The sequence below is a fragment of the Leptonychotes weddellii genome, chromosome 10 (assembly GCF_054177405.1).
Source record: "Leptonychotes weddellii isolate Sample4059 chromosome 10, ASM5417740v2, whole genome shotgun sequence".
Classification (NCBI taxonomy): Eukaryota; Metazoa; Chordata; class Mammalia; order Carnivora; family Phocidae; genus Leptonychotes; species Leptonychotes weddellii.
Window position 1 is genome coordinate 121,584,495 of NC_138378.1, and position 9,465 is coordinate 121,593,959.

The following is a 9,465-nucleotide window of genomic DNA, read 5'->3' on the forward strand; positions in this document are numbered from 1 at the left end:
AGGTTTCTCCCCCAGTTTAGCACATCTCAGGTTTGATGACTGAGTAAGTGGGCTGGTGGAGAAAGGTGTCCAGGTCAGGGCAGGTCTGCAGAAATGGGACCTGGTTCCAGGCAGAGTGGAGAGTGGAACTGGAGTCATTATCTTCATGATGTGTCTCCATGAACAGCAGCCTATAGATGAGGTCACCTTTGAGCAACAGGCCAGAGAACTCACTTTCTCAAAGGACCACTGGTTTGGCATCTCTCTGATTCCTCCTCCCCGAGTCCCCTCAATGTCCAACATCCTTGTGAATCTCCTGAGGGCAGACTGTCTCCTTGGGACCCAGGTCAGTGTATCCATCCATCCATTGATAGATTAATGCATTCTCCTTTCTCCCCTGCTGAGAATTAAATCAGAAAATGACTTATTTAGTCATGTCTTTCTGTGACCTGAGGTCAGTATGTCTCCTGTCCTGGAAGCAGAGAGCTGGGCTTCCCTGGCGTTTATCTGCATGTCATTTTCCCATTTTCTTACATCCATATATCACCAGTTCTATTGTCTAATATCTTTCTGAAAATTAAGTTTTAAAAACTAATCCTAGGCTAAAGCAATACTATCTATGGGAGTTTGACCTGCTAATTAGTCTTTTTTTTCCGGGGGGGGGGATAAATTTTCAAGTAAATTCATAATCATCAAAATAAAAACAAATCCATGTGTCCCTCCCCACTTACGGTGTGTGCCTGCTGTACTCTGGACCATACTCTGGCTGATAACAAGGCATGGGATTTGCAGCTGGTCAGACCTGAACTCACAGCTTAGCTCTGGCTCAGTTACTAGCTGCACAATCCCTGGGAAGATCACATACCTCCCAGATGACCAGCATCTGTGTATATAAATGGAAATGTGCTGGGGATGAGGTGGGAGACTATGTGAAGCCAGACTCAGCAAGACAGCTGGTCTCTGCTCCAGACTCTGTTGATTCAGCCCCATGGCTAATATCCTTATCCTCTCTTGCTTACAGATCCCTAGTTTGGTGAAAGCCTGCGTTGGCTTCATCCTCTGGGGTAGAAAGACTCCTCTCCAGCTCTAGGGGTGAATCATGGTGGTCTAAGTCAGCCACAGCCGATACCCTTCCTTCTGCCAGAGGGGGCTTTAGACTTAGGTTTGTAAGGAAATCTGGCCGAGAGGGGCAGAGCACTAGCAGACATCTGTGTAGGGCTCTCACTGAAGATTAAAGAAGGTGCCAAGGTACCAGTGCCCCCTTTTTGCTTTCTGGATGTTGCCATCTACAGTGGTAACTGGAACTGCTGTGGACTCCCTGCCACCTCCAGCAGGGCCATCCTGGGGGGATAGGCCTTACATCATAGGTGGAAGAAAGAACTTGTGTCCTTCAGAGCATGGTTGAGGTACTCACACACTTAACCCTAGAATTGAAATGCGACCAGCATTTTTGTTACATTAGATAATTACTGAGCTTTATAGTTTTATATTTTATGCATTGCCTTTTTTTTTTTCCTTTGGTAAGTCTTTTGTTTGTTGTGGCAGAGAACATCCTGATATAATTTCCTTCCCCGCCAATGTTGGGTGTTCTAAGTATCTTTGAAACCAGACCTTTGAGGTGAGCACTCTTATAAATGAAGGAAAGCACCCACGCCCCTCCAGAATGGCCTAGAGATTCTGCTCACCTTTGTTTCCCCTCTTTGCCTCCTGACCTACAGTCTTGTCACTACGAGCAGTCCACTGGCCTGGCCCACAGCAGAAGGGAGATAGAACATGCGCCTTCGTGAAGGTATCCCCGCTCCTGCCATCTTGGTTCCCCTATGGGGAGTGATGATGACCCCTGACCAAGGGTAACCCCTGCCATCTCTGCCAGCGCAGTCGTCACCAAAGCAGCAGGCACACTGACCCACTGTGGGGCTTTTCCATTCAGTGTAGATGCCAGGCTCTTACTTCCAGGGGTTAGTGAAGTACATCTGGGATTGAGTCTAGAAAACTGTTAACAACCTGCCCTGGGTGTTTTGATACGGGTTTTTTATTGGTTAAAATTTGGAAAACGTATCAAGTCAGCTTGATAAATCGCTTCAAGAGTTCAATGTATTCTGGTTCTCAGCCAGTTGTGATTTTGCCCTTCAGGGACGTTTGGCAACATCTAGAGGTATGTTTGGTTGTCCCAGTTTGTGGGATGCTACTGTCATTTGGTGGGGAGCATCCTGGGATGCAGCTAAGCACCCCACAATGCACAGGACAGTCCCCCACAAAAAGTCACCTACCCCAACATGTCAGTAGTGCCGGGTAAGACACCTGGGTGGTGGAGTGCCTGGGTGGCTCTGTGGGTTAAGCGTCTGCCTTCGGCTCAGGTCGTGGTCCCAGGGTCCTGGGATCGAGTCCTGCATCGGGCTCCTGGCTCAGTGGAGAGCCTGCTTCTCCCTCTCCCTCTGCCTCTCCCACTGCTTGTGCTCTCTCGCTCTCAAATAAATAAATAAATAAATAAATAAATAAATAAAATCTTTAAAAAAAGGACACCGGGTGGTCTGAGCTGGAGGTGTAGCAAGGTGCCCATCTATGAAATACCGTGACCTCAGAGCTAGGAAGAGAGGAGGGAAAGGAGGGAGAGACGCCTCAGTGAAAATGAGAAGCCGTTCTCAGTCCTTGAAATGTTTCCCTGGGAAATCCCTGCCACCCTCCCCAAGAGCAGGAGCGTAAGACTGGAGTCCAGATCAAAGACTTTGTGAGAAGAGCCTTCACTGCCGTGCGGGACTCTGCCCTTACCCAGCATCAGCAAGGAAGAAGATACTTTGAACAAATACATTATCCAAGTTTACTGAAATGAACTATTTTAAGCATAATCTAAAAAACACAATCTAGCATAATTTTATAATTTCTGTCTCTTCAAAATTAGAGTGTGGACCACGATGTAAAGTCTGTAGTCTCATTGCCAGCATCAATTTACCACATTTTGTAGAGTGATGCCCTTGGGAAATAAACTTGCTCTAAATTAAATGACTTTCTCTCTCCCTTGCCCCCCAAAGTGGAAATTCTGGAGTTTGTGTGCTTTTTTTGTGTCCTGGCAGCTTCCATTGTAAATTGCCAAATCTGCTATGGGTCTTCCTTTGGTTTCAATTCTCTCTCCTGGATGAGGCATTCAAGGCAGCTCGGTTTAGTAAAATGCACAGATTATCTTTTCCATTATTCCAGATGATTCCAAGCCTGTTACCTGCAACCAGACTTGCACCATATTTAGATGATGGCACTTTTGGGAGGATCTTTGGGGGAGCCAGGCACGCCCATGTGATGCAGTCAGCGCTCCCTGTGGGTAATGCTGAGACCAGGAAGCTCACCAACATGGAGCCAGTTGTCATCTGGGGTTTGTGGTAGGTTCCGATGTCTCTGTGCCAGGCTGTGGGTCGCCCTGTATGCTCTTCCTGCAGCGGAGTGTTGGACAAGAGTCCAGCCAAACCACACAAGCATGTTCAGACGTCTGCTTGGACGCACAAGCTGTGTATTTGCACAGGTCCTGCCGGCCAAAGCAAAGCCATGGTCATGCCCAGAATCGGTGGGGCTGGGAGACATCCTCTTCCCCTGGCGGGGTGAAGGAGAGTATGTAAGATAATTTCGGCTCTTCTTAGTTCTGTGTTCTAGGTGGAAAATGTCAAGAGTTTCCATCCATGTCCATGGCCACGTAGGCAAACCCTGGACTTTATGTGTCTCTGAGCACGGAGGAAATACTCATGGAGATGAAAGATGAGCATTTCCCTGGTAACCGCGACTCCAGCCAACCACAGGCGTACAATTTGTTCTAATTTGGGTTAAGGAACACCAGGTTTTTCATGGATATGGAGGGGAAGGAAGGAATGAGTAATTTCTGGATAATAAGCACACCAGGCCCTCTCTGTGCCTGTTGGGGTTCACATTCTCCCTGAGTCCTCCCTGGTCTAATAGGAAGCTCAAGCAGATGCCTTTCCAGCCTGGGCTCTGGGTCCTCACCCTGAGGAGCGAGGTGCCCATGCCTGCTGGCTCTGACTTTTGTCCACTGCAAATTGTGGGTGGCGATCGGATGGCAGAGGGGCCCCCAGCCCCATCCGGTCACCAAGCTGTGGTGTGGACTTCAATGAGCACCAAAGTGACAATGCACCCCCATTTCCAGTAAGTGCTTTCCGGGGCTTCACAGGAATCTGGAAGATTCAGCCCACCTGCCATGGCGACAGCCTGCAACCCTGACAAATCTTTTCTTCCCTTTCATCCTTGGAAGGCTCCTGTTGGAATGTGTGCCTGGTCATCGTCAGGCCCGCCCACGTGGCTCCTCCAGGGCCTGGGCCGACCGGCTTGGCCCCAACAGAAGGAGACGAGCCCCACCAGCTCCTGTGTTCGGCACTGGGTTTTGTGGCTACTGAGTAAACTCAGGGGGTGCCAGTCCAACATTTATATTTCACTTCTCTGTAGTCCACCACACATGTAGAGCATCTCGCTAATCCGAGCCAGCGAGTCGGCGAGCAGGCGGGTAGCTGCTCTGGGAGCCCCGGCTCTCTGGCTTTGGTGGGAAGTCTGCAGTGCCGGCCTGAGCAGCAGCAGGAATCAGGCTGCGGAGAGGGATGAGGCTGGGTCCAGCTGCGCCTTTGAACCGGCTGTGCGACCTTGAAGAAGTCCCGTGACTGGCTCAGACCTCGTCCTCCTGTGTACTAAACAAGGATAAAGATGCGCTCTCCCTGTCCGGCCGCATCACCGTGGAGACCCAGCGAGGTCACGGGAAGGGCCTGAAGGGTGTGCGGACGTCCAGGCACACTGCCAGTCCCAGGGCCGTCCCGGTGAGTAGCAGCGACCCCGACCGTGGGTTCCCGGCACTACGTGGAGGGTGCACTCCTGCCTTCCCTCCTGCCCCAGAGAAACACAGTTCCTGGTATAACACCCAGCAATGTCTGATGGAGCATGCCAGAGGTTTGGAGAAGTTGCCTTGTTCAGGAAACCTTGTTCACGATTTCAGGGGTATGACAGCCAGCAAACCGGGCTGTGCCCCCCAGGAGCAAGTGGTGAAATCCTCCTCCACCACCACCGATTTGCTTGCCAGTCCTTTTCGGCAGAAAGTGAGCCTCAGCCTGGATCACGTCTGAATGATCACAGAGCCGAGAGTTCTCCATCCTCAGGACTGAGCTTCTCTTCGGCTCCGTTTCATTAAGTCAGGGAGCAAGTGCTTAGCTCGTTTCTGATGTTGAGAGGAGTGTCTAAACACCCAGTCCCGGGCCCTATTAAAACTAACTGCGAGTCTGATGCCTTTGAGATGGAGACCAGGCTGGAAATGGGGATCCTGCTTTTCTGACAGTCCCATGCTGTGCAGGGTTCCGGATTCTGCTCCTCGGACCAGCCCAGGTCTGGGTCTGTGTGCTTCCTACAGGGGCTCTGTGGGGAGTGGGTCTCCCACCCGCAATTCTGGAAGGAGGGGCGACTGTGCCCTTCCAGCCACCCCCTCGCCCCGTCCTCCGGCGCACACAGAGGTTTGCAGGCGGTCACTCACTGCTCACCCTCTCCAGTGATTTGTTTCCATTTGTTGAGCATCACTGTGTGTTGGGCACAGGCCAGAGCACAGAGCAGGTACCTGAGACCAGGATGAGACCGCCATGGTCTCGTGCTGCCGAAGGGCAGCACTGTGTGGCACCAGGGCCAACGGAGTCAGCCAGAGGACCTCTCTGCGGGGTGGCAGGGGAGTTGTTACCGTGAGGCGATCGACGTTCAGGCTGGCCCCGGAGGCGGGATGGACGTCGCTTCCGTAGAGCGGTCAGGAAAAGCAGATGCAAAGCACCGAGGTGGGGGGAGCGGGTTCTGTGCAGCAGTGGGCACGGCACAGGGGGCTGAGGGTGGGGGGACCGACTGTCTTCAGTGTCAGGGCGGGTCCTGCAGAGGAGCTGGGGTACCGTCCTGAGACGGGATCACGATGGAGAGACCACGCGCTCTGCCGCAGCTCTGCTGTCCGGCTCTGTCCGGCTCTGGAGTGGCCCGGGAAGCAGGCACACCCTCCTGGAGTTTCCCCCTGGCGTTCTGGAAAGGCAGCCCACAGATCCGGAGGTGGCTGTACCTTCACCCAGGCCCTGCAGCTCTGTGAGAAGGGAACTCTGCATGGTCTCCTGTCGCCTGTGCCTTTGGGAATGGAGTGGCTTGGGGGGTGGCCTGGCAAGAGCTGCCCACCGGTCAGGGGAAAGGGCTGCTTCTGTCAGCAAAGCCTTCCTGCTGGAGAGGTGTCTGGCTAGAGGTGAAAAGGTGTGTGATGGGCGGTCCGTGTGAGGGGAGGCCCGGGATGGCAGGACATCAAGGCCAGCTGGCTGGACACCCTCAGAGTGGTCCTCCTGGCGAACTGAGACCTTATGGGAAAGTCTAGCTGTGTCGAGGATGCATGTCGTGGCTGCCGAGCCTGGAAGGGGCAGGCTCCGGCCAGCTGTGCCCCCACGTGAAATGCACCGTCTCCCGCCGCGAACACGGGACAGCGCTTCCTCCCTAGGCTGAGAGTGAGGAGCTGCTGTGCCTTCGAGAAGCAATCTGAGTCATTTCAATTCCTCCCATGTCCGTTCTAGGATGCAAATATCAATGCCGCATCTTCCTCACCATGGGTGCCAACAATTGCCGGGTCTACGGGCCTAGAGGTGGAGCGGAGATCAGCTACGCTCAGACCAGGGCTTACTTGTTCCTACATAGTTTCCCTGGGGCATGTCAGTCCGGGTGCATGATGACCTGGTGACAGCCCCCAAGAAGCCACCAGAAGTTCTTAGCTGAAAAGAGCCCCCTATTTCTTTCCTTTATTTTTTTTAAAGTAGACTCCATGCCCAGTGGGGATCCCAGTGTAGGACTTGGACTCACAACCCTGAGATCGAGACCTGAGCTGAGATCAGGAGTAGGACGCTCAACCGACAGAGCCGCCCAGGTGCCCCGAGCCCACTCTTTCTTATGGAACCAGCAGTAAGTGGCCCCGAGAGTTTCTCGTCAGATCTGGGCTTTGGCCTCAAGCCGTTTCTCAGGCACATTTTCTGCACACATCTGCAAGCATAGGGCATGTTTCTTAATAACAGGCCATGGATGGGTCTGTTCTTCCAGAAGGAAGGCTTAGAGTGACATTCCACTGGGTTTATTGAACCCCTCGGCTGGGTGTCACCATCCCGAGAGCTACCGCGTGTCTGTCCCTACTCAGGCTGGAGACCGTGTTTCTCCTCCCCATGTACAGTGTTGCTCTGTGCGTCTCTCCGAACCCCGAGAGTGCACTGTCCCGATGCTGCTGGTCTGCCGTGAGCTGTGTCCTTCTCTGTGGGCCACCGACTCCCCCTGGGCTGGGACCAGAGCTCTCCTCCCGCCAGTGTGCGTTGCCTCCCGCGGAGCAGGCACTCAGTCACCGCTTTTGTGAAGATCTTATGTGATCTTCCACTTTTTCATTTACTTCTGATCTAAAAAAAAAATGAGGTGGAAAACTGGTTCATGGTGTAGTTGACAGAGACTACGTTATCTGTCGTGTTCAGATAGGCCATCCTGCAGTTATTTGAGCTATAAGATTCTATCGCTTAAATAAGGTCATTCCTGTTGGACAGATTATGCCTGCAGCCCAGGCCAGCAGAGCGCAGCAAGCTGACACCCTGGGTGAGATTGTGGGGTCGGGGAGGCTGATAAGTCGCCCCAATGGGAAACAAAATTGCTCGTTGGAACTCCTGCAAATGGGATGTGGGAGACAGCCGGTGGCTGGTCACTGTCGGGGGCCGCAGTGGGAGCCCCTGCCCCTCTCCACGTGGGGCTTCAGTCTGCCCACGGGAAGACCCTTCTGCCTGGGTGGCTTAGATGCTGGGCATACAGCCGCCCCCGAGAGTCCATGAAGCCAGGCGCCTTTCTTCCCAGGTCATTTCTCGGTCTCTTTGAGGTGCTAGGGTCGTGCCCTTGGGCACCTGAGCTGTGTGCTCAGCCTCCCGCGGAGCCCTGCAGTGGCCGTGGGGGTGTTCTTTCAGCCCTGACAGCCAGTAACGAGGAGCCCGGGATGAGATTAGAGGTGTCACCTTCACCCTGGGTGGGCTTTTGACTGATTTCATTTTCAAGGTTGTCTTAGAGTCAGGCACAGACCCTGCGAGCTGCCCCCACTTTCTGCACATGGGAAAGCTAGGGCACGGGGCCCTGGTCCCCTTCACGGAGGCCGCTCCAGGTCGGCCACTCCCGGGAGAACACTGCCATCCTGCATGGGGACGGCATTTGTAGGCCTCCAAGGGCCCATTGCATGTACTATACCATTTTCTTTTTAAGGGAAACTCAGCTTTTTCCTTTAAAATATTTTTTTTTTTTTAAGGGAGACTTCCCTGGTCCTCCCGCCCTGAGTTTTAGCTGTCACCTCCGTGTGCCCCGGCAGCTGGGCATGTCTCAGTGCTCAGCTCCCGGGGGAGCCCGCAGCTCGGCCTGTGAGCCGTTCCCGGTCTCGCCCGGCCAGAGCATTAGCTGTCTCGAGGAGCGAAGAGTGTGTCGAGCCAGAAGGAGCTCAGCGGGGGAGCCAGGCAGATCTTTCTGAATCCAGGGTCAGCTCTGTCTTCTGCGAAATTCTGACCCTTCTTAGGTTCCCGGGCTTAGTATCAGCTTCGCTTCTAGGGGAGATCGCAGTGCTGCCTAGCTGGGTTGTCATGGAGATTTAGCCACATTCGGGCTGTAAATCACAGAGCGCGGAGCCCATCACGGGGTCCTTAATCCCCGTTCCTTCCTCCTACCCCTCTGACCGAGACGTGTGTGAGGACGACCTCTGTCCCCACGCCAGAGCAGGGCTGGGACTCACAGCACGGGACCTGACGGGCCCCCCCCACCGCGAAGACTCCCCCAGGAAGCCTCGTCACCGGGCTGCTGCCTTTGGGGTCGTGGCCCCACGGTGGGCATCGGGGCACACGGTCACGGAAGCTCCGGCACGACGGGCGTCTGAGACACGGAACGCTTTGAAGGTCCGAGGGCTGTCTGGGAAAAAGAAGCCTTTCCTCACTATTGTTGAAAATCTTGATAAAACACACACAATTACAGTAATAAAAATAGCTAGCATGAAGTGGGTGCTTGTCATATGTCAGCCACATGCTACGTGCTAAGGACTTAGATGCAGTGTTTTATTTAGACTTCTCGATACTTTTTCTTGTCCTCTTACACGTAAGGGAACTGGCGGGTAGGGGAGTTAAGTAGGGTGCCTCGAGGTGCAGACAGAGGACCCTGGAACGGACCCCAGATTCATCTGCCCTACATCCCACACGTTTACCGCGGGCTCTCGCTTACGGGCTGCTTAAGAATCTCGTGGAAACTACCTGCATCCTTTAGGGCTTGTTTTGTTTTAAAATTCTTCTGTTTAGCTTTCTGTAGGAAACGAGGGGCTGCAGTTTCAGTTTTCTGTGTTTGGGCAAAGCTCCCAGTGCGCTGTTGGTCCAAAGAGCACCGTCCCTCCTGTTCGCTGCTCCTGGTTCTGTCTCTCATCCCGTTCTTAGCTCTACCGGAGTCTGGTCTCTCTCTCTC